Below are 15,338 nucleotides of genomic sequence, written 5' to 3' on the forward strand. Positions count from 1 at the left end.
ATTACAGAGCAGGTACATCAGAGGCAGGTAACGAGAGGGCAGTATCAGAGCATCAACAGGGCATTGTGCATTACAGAGCAGGTACATCAGAGGCAGGTAACGAGAGGGCAGTATGCAGTATCAGAGCATCAACAGGGCATTGTAGAGTACAGAGCAGGTACATCATAGGCAGCACGTGAGAGGGGCAAAGTGCATCAACAGTCCATTGCACAGAACAGGCCCATCAGAGGCAGCACGTGAGAGGGGCAAAGTGCATCAACAGTCCATTGCACAGAACAGGCCCATCAGAGGCAGCACGTGAGAGGGCCAAAGTGCATCAACAGTCCATTGCACAGAACAGGCCCATCAGAGGCAGCACGTGAGAGGGGCAAAGTGCATCAACAGTCCATTGCACAGAACAGGCCCATCAGAGGCAGCACGTGAGAGGGGCAAAGTGCATCAACAGTCCATTGCACAGAACAGGCCCATCAGAGGCAGCACGTGAGAGGGGCAAAGTGCATCAACAGTCCATTGCACAGAACAGGCCCATCAGAGGCAGCACGTGAGAGGGGCAAAGTGCATCAACAGTCCATTGCACAGAACAGGCCCATCAGAGGCAGCACGTGAGAGGGGCAGTATGCAGTATCAGAGCATCAACAGGGCATTGTGCATTACAGAGCAGGTACATCAGAGGCAGGTAACGAGAGGGCAGTATCAGAGCATCAACAGGGCATTGTGCATTACAGAGCAGGTACATCAGAGGCAGGTAACGAGAGGGCAGTATGCAGTATCAGAGCATCAACAGGGCATTGTGCATTACAGAGCAGGTACATCAGAGGCAGGTAACGAGAGGGCAGTATGCAGTATCAGAGCATCAACAGGGCATTGTGCATTACAGAGCAGGTACATCAGAGGCAGCACAACTACGTGTCCCTACCAACCCGTCACAGGGACCACAAGAGTGCCACGCAGTTCTCAATGGACACACCATGTGAATTAACATTTGAGTGAAGTGTACAGCACGTCACATCACAGAATCAGGGGGGACTGCGTGAACTACCTGCCTCGGACACACTGGCAGCACCAGCAACAGGAGTGTGAGACACAGCCACAGCCCGAGTGACACACACATGGGCCACGGACCCAGACACACTGGCAGCACCAGCAACAGGAGTGTGAGACACAGCCACAGCCCGAGTGACACACACATGGGCCACGGACCCAGACACACTGGCAGCACCAGCAACAGGAGTGTGAGACACAGCCACAGCCCGAGTGACACACACATGGGCCACGGACCCAGACACACTGGCAGCACCAGCAACAGGAGTGTGAGACACAGCCACAGCCCGAGTGACACACACATGGGCCACGGACCCAGACACACTGGCAGCACCAGCAACAGGAGTGTGAGACACAGCCACAGATGTAGTCACTGACACGTGAGCCACTGACCCAGACAGACTGCCAGCACCAGAAACAGGAGTGTGCAACACAGCCACAGATCTTCTAACTGACACGTGAGCCATAGACCCAGATACACTGCCAGGACCTGCAACAGGAGAGGGCACAACTGACACTGTGCCACCATCTGATACATGAGAGTCAACTGCACCGGCGCCACTGGGACAACTGAAATGATGAGCCACAGGGCTGTATGGGCCAGGAGGCAGGGTGGGCCTGGGAGCTGGGGATAGCTCACCTAGAGCCAAATCGGGGTTTGCAGGTGTCAATGGTGTGTGTCTGCGTTTCTTAGGGAGGTGTGAGTGCACCCTGGACAGGACAGGACTGCCAAGTGGTGGGGACTCCAAAGAATCACCACCCAGCATAGGTGGAGCAACTGCTGCCGGGGATCTGGTTTCGGGGGACGTGCTGGAGCCTGCTTGTCGTTTGCTCTGTGCCTGCCGCCTGGACTCGGAATGATGTGTAATGGGGGATGCAACAACAGGGGACACCCTCCTCTGCTTCTGACTGGCCTGGATGGGAGTGGAGGTATGGGGGGACTCCGCCGCGGAGACATCAGTTTGGCGTTTAGTAGAAAACATCAGCCTCAGTGCAGCCAGGGGTGAAGTATGCCTGTCCTTGATTGCGCCATTGTCCATGCTAGATGCCTTGTCCGTAGGATGTGCCTTATCCTTAGGTGGAGTGTTGTCTCTGGATGAAGCCTGTGCCCTGCTCGCCGCCCTGTTCCTGCCAGCAGACTTGTCGTCTGTGGTGCACCTGCCTCCAGCAGACACCTGCTCCCTGTGTGTGTCGCTGCCCTTGGGAGTGTTCCTATCCACTGATGTGGGCCTGCTCTTGGGAGTCTCCCTGCTCTTAGTAGGTGCCTTAGTCTTCTCACTGTCCTTGGGAGTGTTCCTATCCACTGATGTGGGCCTGCTCTTGGGAGTCTCCCTGCTCTTAGTAGGTGCCTTAGTCTTCTCACTGTCCTTGGGAGTGTTCCTATCCACTGCTGTGGGCCTGCTCTTGGGGGTCTCCCTGCTCTCAGTAGGTGCCTTAGTCTTCTCACTGTCCTTGGGAGTGTTCCTATCCACTGCTGTGGGCCTGCTCTTGGGGGTCTCCCTGCTCTCAGTAGGTGCCTTAGTCTTCTCACTGTCCTTGGGAGTGTTCCTATCCACTGCTGTGGGCCTGCTCTTGGGGGTCTCCCTGCTCTCAGTAGGTGCCTTAGTCTTCTCACTGTCCTTGGGAGTGTCCCTTACCTCTGCTGTGGGCCTGCTCTTGGGAGTCTCCCTGCTCTCAGTAGGTGCCTTTGTCTTCTGACTGGCCTTGTCCAAGGAACAGTCCATGGACATGTGAGTATCCCTTGCCTTCGGAGTACCTTTCGTGTTGAATGCCTGTGTAGCTCCGGAAGGCATGTCCCCCAACAACACTTGTGGATCCTGTGTGTGTACTCCAGTGCATCTGACGTCGTCTACCTGAACAGATTTAGCTGATCTAGGGGATGGGGTCTGTGCCCTGCGTGCCCTGACGTGCTGTCTGACGCTGCTTCTAGTGCAATAACCTGTATTTGAGTCCTGCTCTGAATAATCACTACCCCCTGAGACATCCAGCGGTGTAGATGGGGAAACAGAAGTAGCACCCTGTTCATTCGACTGTACTATTGCAGACGACACACTGCTTGCCAATGACTGCACTGTCCTGTGTAGACCTGCAAGATCGCCATGCATCCCTTCCATGAATGCCACCACCTGCCCCAACTTCCTATCATGATCCTGGAAAGCATTTGTCATATTGGTCTGACCCACACACAGCTGTCGCAGCAGATCAACGGCCTCAGCACACAGTGCATTTTGGCTCACCGTGGCAGGGGCAGCGGTGCCTGCACCGAACGCCACTCTGCTCCCCCTACTCCTTCGGCCACGAACAATACATGGTGCAGTTGGCGGAAGTGTGGGCCCTGTGTGCTGTCTTCCGACAGAAGGTGATGAGTGCCCACTCCCAGTCTGTGACAACAGTGCAGGCTCACCAAGAGTGTCCGACGAGGAGGACGATGGTGTCTCCACATGCGAGTCCTCAGGGACGGTCCTGTCCCCCTCTCCGGCGCTGGCCTCCTCCGTGTCAGTCTGCGTGTGTGCGAAGTCTGAGCCGGACTCATTTCCTCGGCTACTCTCCACCGTCTGTGGCTGAGTGTCCTCTGTCAAAGCTGAAATGCACAGAAAAGATGTGTGAGTCATGGGCACACTCACGTACAGAAGGAACAGGATAGCCAAATCACATAGCAGACAAAGGTTCATGAGCCCTCAGCCTGCACATGGCCCACCCCTACCAGTCATCCTCACATTTTCTGCCATGGGGACATGGACCACTAGGGGATGTGCTTTAACACTCAACTACTAAGCAAGTGGCGTGTCAACATGGCGGACCTGGATGTCAAATGAGTACCACCCAATGGGACCAAAATGCCATCACAGGCATACATACGCAACACGGAACTCAATAGTGTGTCTGTGCACCAATACATGCATAGCACTCACAAGTTTCCTACACAGACAGTATGCTCACCGCTAGTTTGCTGTTGATCGGCACTCAGACGTTCGGCCAGGTCAGGATGCGTCACTGCAATGATACGGTGCATGAGAGGGGTCATGGAGCGTCGGGCCAGACGGGGCGTCCTTGGAATCAGGCCCAGTGTTACTTCCGCTACATTCTTGCTCAGCCTGGAAATGTCGTCCCAGCGTTTGTGGCAGTGTGTATGTCGTCTGTTGCACACCCCCAATGCCCGTACTTCCCGTGCTATGGTCCTCCACAGGTCCTTGCGAAGGTGCAGCTTGACCTACCATGATGGGAGACAAAAGGGTTTAAGTCAGTGGACAGGTGGCCTGTCACACACATAGGGGCAAGACGTTACTGTCAGCAGCCATGCACAATCAGGAACATATGTCTAGCCCACACTACACAGCTAAGATATAAATAGGCCTGATCATTTGGCCCCCTCATGCACACCAACATGTCCCACACTGCACTTACCACCCGTCCCGGTGCGCCGTAGAGGCGTCCATAGTTGCGGAGTACACCGTCCACGAGGACATCAAGCTCCGCGGCGGTGAAGGGTCGAGACCGGATCTCTTTGCCACTCGACATGGCAAGATCACGGAGTATGGCACTAGAGCAGCAGTCGGTGGTCAGCTCAGCAGCAGCAGCAGCAGGTCGAGGTGATGGTCACAGGCAGCAGTCGGTGGTCAGCTCAGCAGCAGCAGCAGCAGGTCGAGGTGATGGTCACAGGCAGCACTGGTCCCCAGGGTAGGAAGTTTCATGTTGGCCAAGACACATATATAGGGCCCTCAGCACGTGTCAGTGGCATACGTCGCCAGCAATTGGTCAGCCCTGGAAGCGTGATCGTGAAATGGGCCAATGACTGGCCCTGTTGTTGCGGTGCACAGCTTCCGCTACTTGCGATTGGCCGTATGCGGCCAGCGTCCCTCTTCCCATTGGCTGCATGTGCAGGGACCGTGACGGGCACACATCGGCAACCGCACGTGCAAGCTTCAGGCACGGATGCTTCAGTTGCAACAATGTACTATCACTGGCGCCTCCATGGCGGGGCACGTACACAGCGGGGGAGGTGCAGGCCTATACACCCTGCAGATGTACTCAATGGACATGCCAGTTCATGACCCCCCTTACAGTCACCTTGCATCATCCACCGTACACCGGCCGGAGCGGCCGGCCCATGAACATCCGCCGTGCCCGGCCATGAACACAACCGCCATGGCCGGGCACGGCCATGAACATCCGCCGTGCCCGGCCATGAACACAACCGCCATGGCCGGGACCGGCGGTTGTTCATGGCCGTGCCCGGCCATGGCGGTTGTGTTCATGGCCGGGCACGGCGGTTGTTCATGGCCGGGCACGGCGGTTGTTCATGGCCGGGCACGGCGGTTGTTCATGGCCGGGCACGGCGGTTGTTCATGGCCGTGCCCGGCCATGGCGGTTGTGTTCATGGCCGTGCCCGGCCATGGCGGTTGTGTTCATGGCCGGGCACGGCGGTTGTTCATGGCCGGGCACGGCGGTTGTTCATGGGCCGGCCGCTCCGGCCGGTGTACGGTGGATGATGCAAGGTGACTGTAAGGGGGGTCATGAACTGGCATGTCCATTGAGTACATCTGCAGGGTGTATAGGCCTGCACCTCCCCCGCTGTGTACGTGCCCCGCCATGGAGGCGCCAGTGATAGTACATTGTTGCAACTGAAGCATCCGTGCCTGAAGCTTGCACGTGCGGTTGCCGATGTGTGCCCGTCACGGTCCCTGCACATGCAGCCAATGGGAAGAGGGACGCAGGCCGCATTCTGCCTTTGGGAAGTAGCGGAAGTTGAGCACCGCCATGGCGGCGCCAAATATGTGATCTTGTCAGACGCTGCACCGTGATGTGTTGTGTGCAGTTGCGTCATGAGGGATGTGAGCGTGATTGTGAAAGGTCATATGTCATACAATATAGCATGTGTGTCCATACAATGGACATCGGTCGGCACACAATGGCCAACAGATGTGCATTCGTACGTGTTGACGTCGGGTTTGACCCTACAGACGTTGTTACATCTTCACAACTACACAGTACATCACGGCTGTGTGGCCAATTCATGCATCTGTTGTCGGTTTATTGTTGTGTCGAGGTGACTACAGTGGTGGTGGTACACATGCATTCCGTGTATGTGATTTATACGTTCTGTCACCATGCATGTCATTACCGTATGCACATCATCATTGGTGGTGGCATTTGTGCTTGATGACATGGCGTGTGTAAACTTATCGTTTGTGTGCATGCAGTTGCATGAGTGTCTGTGATGTGTCTACGATACATTAGGGTGACGACTGGAGTTATGTCAGTAAGGTACACATGTGATGGAGTTGTACACGTATGCGTCGTTTGTACGTTGACCTAAGTTACATCTCTCTCCCACACAGGAGGGCTCCAAATGTGCATCGCCCATACACTCAGCTGGAGGATATGGTAGACGAGGAGGTGATTCGGAAATTCAGGCTGGATCGACGTCGGTTGCTGGAGCTTGTGGCTCAATTGGCTCCTCATCTGCAGCCACGTAGAACGTATCCTGGCTCGTTTACACCCACTGCAAAGGTCATGGCGGTACTACATTTCTTCGCTACTGGCACATTTCAGTATACAGTTGGAGGTGCCGGGGGTATGTCACAGGCAATGTTCAGCACGGTTCTTCGGGATGTGTTAACAGCTATGATGCTGTACAAGGATGAGTACATACATTTCCCACGTCCGGAAGAGTTGCCAGCTGTCAAAGCTGGTTTCTATGCACTGGGCCACATACCTCACGTTGTGGGCTCAATTGATGGCACGCACATCGCGCTCATTCCACCACGGGCACGCGAACAAGTGTTCAGGAATCGCAAACACTTTCATTCGCTGAACGTGCAGGTGGTGTGCCTGGCGAGCAACATCATCTCCCATGTGTGTGCAAGATTTCCTGGATCCGCACATGACGCCCACATCATGCGAACCAGCAATGTCCCACGACTCATGGCAAATCTGCCACCCGGTCAAGCGTGGCTTGTTGGTGAGTGTGCAGTGGGGACTCTTGTGATCTCTGTGTTGCATGGGGTACCCACCATATCTTGTTCTGATGTTTGTCTCTGTCATCCCCCTACATAGGCGACTCGGCTTACCCAAACCGGCCCTGGCTCCTCAGTCCCCTACGTAATCCGAGGACGGCGGGTGAAATGCGGTACAATGAGGCACATGGAAGGACACGGAGAGTCATCGAACGTACCTTTGGACTGCTGAAGTCTAGGTTTCGGTGCCTCGATAAGACCGGAGGGGCACTGCCTTACTCACCAGGAAAAGTATGCAAGATCGTGATTGCCTGCTGCATGCTCCACAACCTGGCAGTACGCAATGACATTGAACTGCTGTTGGACCCTGAAGACGAAGGAGTTCCTCGGCCTCCCATCCCACCCATGTCGACTGATGAGGATAGTGGTGAGGAGGAAGGTGTGGACCAGAGGCGCCAGCTCATTGATCGCTACTTCCCTTGAATGTGAGTATCTACCTCTAGTGGCGGTTGACAATGCCTCATGTATGTTTTCTGGTGTTGTGTGGATATGGGGTTATTCAGCTGGGTGTGGTTTGTGATGGTTGCACATGTGTGTCTTCATGTCTTTGGACATAGGAGTGTCCATGATGTGTGTGCTCCCATCCCATGCTTGTGTGATGGTTGTCGTTTGTGTAATGTTGCTGTGCATTGTGTTGTGATGTGTGTGAATCTCTTTACTGACGTGTGTTTGCTGTCTCTGGTTTTCTCTAGGTCACTCCCGCAGCGCCATGATCATGTGCGACTATGATCCCTGTACCTGTTTACGTCTGTATCTGATGGCAATCATGTGAATAAACATGGAGGCAAAACATCATTGTGTGAGTAAATGCAATTTATTGACAGGTTGTGCTTTTGTGCTGGTGAATATTTACAAGTAAGTGGGAGGGAGGGAGTTGGAGTTGTAGGTAATGGCAGATGAAATTTCCGTGCTGACACCACATTGGGGGGTGTCAGGCTAGTCCAGCAGACCAGTGGCAATGATTGTCTATGTGGGACAGGATGGTTTGCAGGGTGAATGTCTGGCACAGGCAGTGGCATTGTCAAGGTCGTCCCCTCTTGGAGCGTGTGCCTGGCGCTCCAACACTGCTCTCAGCAACTTCCTGCCTCGGCCGCCCCCTCCGTCTCGGAGGTGGTACAGAGGCAGCTGGGAGGGCAGGTTGGTGATGGGCCACATCCGTCGCCAGGGGCTCAGGTGGTGGTGGCGGCGGTGGAGGCGGAGGCGGAGGTGACGGGGGAGGCGGAGGTGACGGTGGCGGTGGCGCTGACACACATGGTGGAGGGGGGGGGGGGTTGTTCCGGGCAACCCATTCCCTCCACATCGTTGCCTGCTGGCCCATGATCACCAACATCTGGCCAAGGATGCCAGAGATCTCGCGCAGGCTGTTGGTGTTGTCCACTGAGTCCTCGTGAACACGATCAGCGTTTGCCTGGGACCGGTCGTATGAGGCCTGGCACCTGGCAAGAGCTTGTAGGGACTGTGCCACTGGCTCGGGTAGCTGTCCCTCCTCTGACCGGCGGTGTGTGGGTCGCCTGATTGGCAGTTGTCCCGTTGCCTGTGTTTGTGGCCCACTCACCCTGCTTGTGTGTGGGGCGGTTGGACCAGCGTTGCGCGCTGGGTCATGCTGGGTGGCACCGGCAGGAGTCGTGGTGCTCGTGGTAGTGGTGGTAGTGGTGGTAGTGGTGGTACTGGTGGTACTGGTGGTGGTGGGGACTGTGCAGATCACAGAGACGGGTGCCGCGGGAGTCACACATGCGACGTTGGTTGGTCCCGGGAGTCCCTGTGAGCCAGATGGCCCTGGCTGCGTGCTTGGTCCCGCTCCATCCTCCGCCCCGGAGCTGCCTGTGTCGTCGTCGGCAGAGAGTCCTGTAGGTGTGGGAGGCGAGGCTGGCGGCCGGGTACTGCTTTCCCCAGTCAGTTGACGATCACCTGAGGGACAAGATCGAGCAGGTCAGTAATGTGGACAGTACATGGTTACATTGATTTGTAGACATTTCTGTTTCCTGTCGCACACACCCCACCCTCCACCACCACCGCCACCCTCCCCGTGCACATGGGGGCCTGTTGGGAGTTGTAGTTTGGGCCTCTCACACACCCCACCCTCCACCACCGCCACCACCACCACCACCCTCCCCGTGAACATGGGGGCCTGTTGGGAGTTGTAGTTTGGGCCTCTCACACACCCCACCCTCCACCACCGCCACCACCACCACCACCCTCCCCGTGAACATGGGGGCCTGTTGGGAGTTGTAGTTTGGGCCTCTCACACACCCCACCCTCCACCACCACCGCCACCCTCCCCGTGCACATGGGGGCCTGTTGGGAGTTGTAGTTTGGGCCTCTCACACACCCCACCCTCCACCACCACCGCCACCACCACCACCCTCCCCGTGAACATGGGGGCCTGTTGGGAGTTGTAGTTTGGGCCTCTCACACACCCCACCCTCCACCACCACCGCCACCCTCCCCGTGCACATGGGGGCCTGTTGGGAGTTGTAGTTTGGGCCTCTCACACACCCCACCCTCTACCACCGCCACCCTCCCCGTGCACATGGGGGCCTGTTGGGAGTTGTAGTTTGGGCCTCTCACACACCCCACCCTCCACCACCGCCACCACCACCACCACCCTCCCCGTGAACATGGGGGCCTGTTGGGAGTTGTAGTTTGGGCCTCTCACACACCCCACCCTCCACCACCGCCACCCTCCACGTGCACATGGGGGCCTGTTGGGAGTTGTAGTTTGGGCCTCTCACACACCCCACCCTCCACCACCGCCACCACCACCACCACCCTCCCCGTGAACATGGGGGCCTGTTGGGAGCCATGGACATGTTAGTGTGTTGGTGTCCGACGTGCATGGGTTGGGGCGTGGGGGATGTTTCTTCTCAGTTGTGTGAGCCTGACCATGTCGTGCTGATCGTGGTGCTTGGTTTGTACTCACCAGTCTCTTCTCCTTCGTCAAGGCCGTCTAGGCTCTCTGGGTGTAGTATCACCAGCACCTTCTCCTCCCAATCGGTGTAGGGTATGGGCTCCGGGGGTGTGCCACCGCCAGTAAGATTGGCTCTGGCGTGGTTTTTCGCTCGGATGCCCTTGACCCTGGTCTTAAGGTCATGCCACCGCCTCTGAATGTCGTGCTTGGTCCTCGGCACAGTCCCGACGCATTCACACGAGTGACGATCCTGTCCCACATGTGGTTCTTTTGCGCCACGGTCGTCTGCTGGACTTGGGCCCCGAAGATGTTGGGCTCCACACGGATAATTTCATCTACCATTACCCGCAACTCTGTCTCCGTGAATTTGGGGTTTTTTTTGGGTGCCATGGTGTGTGGTGCTCAGTGTGTGAGTTGAGTGAGTTGGGAGGTGCAGGTGTGTGGTGTGTGATGTGTAGGATTTGTGTGGTGGGTGTTTGTGTGGTAGGGTGGTGGGTGGGTGTCTTCTATGTGATTTTATGTGAGTTAGCAGTGTCTCGAATGGCCCTCTTGCTGGCAGCAATGCTGTGGTGCAAGGGATTGTGGTTGTGTGGGGGTGTCTTTTTATAGTCGTGTCTCGATGGTTGTTTGCAGTCAGGTGGTAGGTGGGCGTGTTGACTTGTGTGCATTATTGGATAATTGGGACGTGTCATGGTGGCTTGTGCTGGGGGGGGGGGCCTTGTCAATGTTCGTATGTTTGCTTAGGACTTGCGGTGCACTTTCATACATTTGTTAGGCGCTAGGGATGTTGTGCGTGTTGGCCTTCCGCCCTGATGCTGTGGTTCTCGTTGCATTGTTTCCGCCGCGGACGTGGATGGCTGTGAGTTCCGTTGTACGGGCGGATTTATCCTAATTGCGGCCACGGAGTATTCTCAGGGATGGCGGTACATGTTTTATTTTCCGCGGTCATTTCCGTCCGCGGCAGTGGTTGTTCATTGGACTCCGTCCGCCGCGGACGGACTTGGTTGTGTTCCGTCCACCGCGGACGGTGTTGGTTGTGTTCCGTCCGCCGCGGTCGGAGTTTCGTGACATGAATATCCTAATCCCAACCGCGGTTTCTCCGCGGCGCAGCCGGGAGTAAAATTTCCCCCACCATGGCGGACAGTACCCATTTCCGTCCGCCATCCTAATCGGCCCCTATATATGGAATTTCAATGGTTTTGTGTGAGTAAAATAAGGTTTTTTAAATGCTAATTCCTAACTATATATGGTCTATAACCTATGTTTTTTTCAGTGAATTTTCAAGGTTTTGTAAATGCTAATTCCTAACTATATATGGTCTATAACCTATGGTTTTTTCAGTGAATTTCAATGGTTTTTTAATAGCAAATATCATAAGCTGTCGAATGTCAAGTACGTGGTAAGTGAAAACATTTTCGTGTTTATGCACACTGATCTGCTTTGAATGGTGCCCCCCCCCCTCATTTCTATTAGGAGTACTCTCTCTTTGCAGATAGTGAAAGGTAGTTAACGCAGGCCTTTGCCCCCGTTGTAATCCGTCGTGCCTGCTTCTCTCTCCATTTGATTGATTGTTATCCAAGTATTTACTGTTTTAGAATTAGTTCTCTTTGGTTCATTCTCTATTTACAAACAAACACAGAGTCGCAATACTCTGTTTAGTCTTTGCAGATAACGAAAAATCGTGTAAAAAAAAAGAAAAGGAATCGAGCAAAATCAGTAGGCCACTAATGGGATCTCTTTTTGACCTCGCTAAAATAGAAACATTAGGAACAACCCCTCATGACAAATACAAAACTAGTGAGATGAACTGAACTCCACACAATGATGGCTGCAAAACAGCTCGGCTCCGCCACCCACCCCGCCCAAAATAACGATAAAGAGCGGCTGCCATGATTGGTTGCGGAATGGCCACAACGGAGCTACGAAATGGTGCTGCTCTCATGCTAACCCCAGCTTCGGTCTGAAACATCCAGAAACACTGTAGACTACCAATTCGATCAGTTCCGGTAGCGCCCCAATGTAACCCGGTAGAGAAGAACTAGCCCTCCCCTCTTTGACTGATGGTTCTTGTTGCCTGTCCTTTCTGTTGTCATTTAACAGAACTATTTAGCCTGCTGAAAGGGGTTGTGTTTCGACCGCTGGTTGGTGGAGACATTTGACTATATTCTGGACCTGCGTTGTCGCGTAATGCGTCATATGACGCGCCGCGTTAGCGCATCCGGAAGTCATCCGGGGCGCGCAGCGCGTAACTCAAGCATAACAAGTCATGTGACTTGTTAATAAAACTTTTCATTGGTTCATTTTACTTTTCTTATTCTAATGATGAAAGCCTTGGTCATATCACCTAAAAATTACGCTTTTAATTACTTCCGAACATTATTTTCTCTTAAATATATGTTATAATGTTCCAGGCTAATGTACTTTCCCGGAAATTTTACAACTGTCCTGCAAGTAAAATATATTCTTTTTTCGAGAAAAAGAGCGTTTCTTCGTCCCATGACGGAGCCGTTGAGCAAAAGAGGGTCGACCTGCTGTCTTAGTCGCCGATACGCCTGAATATGAGATTCTTATCGATCACTTTATGTTGCAGGAATAGAAAACACAACAGCCCTTGACCATTTATCTTTACTGCGTTCCTTCGTATTATACCTTTTACCCTTCATGTAATTGGTCTGCTTTATTTCACTTGCCTTTTAATGATTCTAAAACAGTGACTATAACCACGTGGGCCTGCCACGGAGCAAACTGTAATCGTATATGATGAATAGACATTTACACTGTAGAGGAACGTAACGGGCGAGCCATTAGGTTGCAAAAACTAAGGTGTCTAACAGTTACGGAATCGGTGGACGTACATTTTATAATTAAAATACGACAGGGCCAGTTACAATAAAATTATCTAGATATACATTTGCGGGCAAGTACCATGGGTGACGTTAATTCGAATTTTCAACAGTACAGTAATCAATAACACATCAGAACTTAATATCAATAGGGATGTCGAAATATTCAATCAATTCTCGTCCCCGCCCGCCATGTGCTTCAAAACTGCATACGTATCTCGTGATTTCAAGGTTCTGCAACCAGTACACAACAAGGAGTTACGAGTCCCATTTATTCCGGCGCCATTTTGGGCGAGGACGGGCAGGTCCAGGATATAGTCAAAATGTCTCTACCAACCATCGACTATGATGATGTTCATATGCTGTATTTATTAGAGTAACACTCATCTGCCCACATGAAATTAATTTACCACAATCTAAACATGTCATTTTAATCTTTCCAAAGTTCTTCTAAATATTTGGGACCGTTTCCCTTGCCTCTGAAGCTCTCAGTGCCACTTCTTTGATGAATGTACTAGCAGGTCAGGGGTTCTCCTCCAAATCTCTCTTTTATGCAGCACTATAATTAATTGGTGCCACCTCTCCATATGACGATGCATGGTATAGTTACCACAACTATATATTTTTTCGGTTCCTCTGGAGAGTTCATCGTGGCAGATGAAGCGTGTAACATACCGGGCATTTACCTTTTTTTGCATGTACAGGAAAGGAAAAAAAAATCGAGCGTCCGAGTTCTAAGGTGTCCCAGGGCCATTTTAGTGGACCAGGCCCAAATCCAAAGAACAGCCATCTCACAGGCTAATGGGGCGACCCACGCCGAGTTTCAGCATTGTAGGATGACCACACAAGTACAGCAACTTGCTAGACATCACCTCGGTGCCATCCGGATCTCGGCGCCCCACTGCAGATGAAGTGCCTCTCAACTATGAAACCACCACGGTGACATCCGGATCTTGGCGCGTTGTGCTGCCTTCGGCCTATTCGCACATCGGTCCGCTACTGACGCCATCTCACAGGCTAATGGTGACCCACGCCGAGTTTCAGCATTGTAGGATGACCACACCAACTTGCTAGACATCACCTCGGTGCCATCCGAATCTTGGCATCTCAACGCCTAGTGGTATCTTCCATACAGAAAATATTGTTACGCTGCCTTTGGCCCCATTCGCACATCAGTCCGCAACTTAGACATCACCTCGATGCCATCCGGATCTTGGCATCTCAGCGCCTTGTGGTGTCAGTCAGAAAATATTGTTGCGCTGCCTTTGGCCCCATTCGCACATCAGTCCGCTACTGACACCATCTCACAGGCCAATAGGGCGCCCCACGCCGACTTTTACCATTGTACGATGGCCACACCAGTGGCACAACTTGCTAGACATCACCTCGGTGCCATCCGAATCTTGGCATCTCAACGCCTAGTGGTATCTTCCATACAGAAAATCTTGTTACGCTACCTTTGGCCCCATTCGCACATCGGTCCGCAACTTAGACATCACCTCGGTGCCATCCGGATCTTGGCATCTCAGCGCCTTGTGGTGTATTCTCTTCAGAAAATATTGTTGAGCTGCCTTTGGCCCCATTCGCACATCCGTCCGCAACTTACACATCACCTCGGTGCCATCCGGATCTTGGCATCTCAGCGCCTTGTGGTGTCTTCTACTCCGAAAATATAGTAGAAAATATTGTTGCGCTGCCTTTGGCCCCATTCACACATCAGTCCGCTACTGACACCATCTCACAGGCCAACAGGGCGCCCCACGCCGACTTTTACCATTGTACGATGGCCACACCAGTGCCACAACTTGCTAGACACCACCTCGGTGCCATCCGGATCTTGGCATCTCAGCGCCTTGTGGTGTCTTCAAATCAGAAAATATTGTTGCGCTGCCTTTGGCCCCATTCGCACATCGGTCCGCTACTGCCGCCATCTCACAGGCCAACGGGGCACCCCACGCCGACTTTCAGCATTGTAGGATGGCCACACCAGTGCGGCAACTTACTAGACACCACCTCGGTGCCATCCGGATCTTGGCGCGTTGTGCTGCCTTCGACCTATTCGCACATCGGTCCGCTACTGACGCAAACTCACAGGCCAACGGGGCGCCCCACGCCGACTTTCAGCATTGTAGGATGGCCACACCAGTGCGGCAACTTACTAGACACCACCTCGGTGCCATCCGGATCTTGGCGCGTTGTGCTGCCTTCGGCCTATTCGCACATCGGTCCGCTACTGACGCAAACTCACAGGCCAACGGGGCGCCCCACGCCGACTTTCAGCATTGTTGGATGGCCACACCAGTGCGGCAACTTACTAGACACCACCTCGGTGCCATCCGGATCTTGGCGCGTTGTGCTGCCTTCGGCCTATTCGCACATCGGTCCGCTACTGACGCAAACTCACAGGCCAACGGGGCGCCCCACGCCGACTTTCAGCATTGTTGGATAGCCACACCAGTGCGGCAACTTACTAGACACCACCTCGGTGCCATCCGGATCTTGGCGCGTTGTGCTGCCTTCGGCCTATAC

This window comes from Lissotriton helveticus, unplaced genomic scaffold, assembly GCF_964261635.1.
Source record: "Lissotriton helveticus unplaced genomic scaffold, aLisHel1.1 SCAFFOLD_424, whole genome shotgun sequence".
Classification (NCBI taxonomy): Eukaryota; Metazoa; Chordata; class Amphibia; order Caudata; family Salamandridae; genus Lissotriton; species Lissotriton helveticus.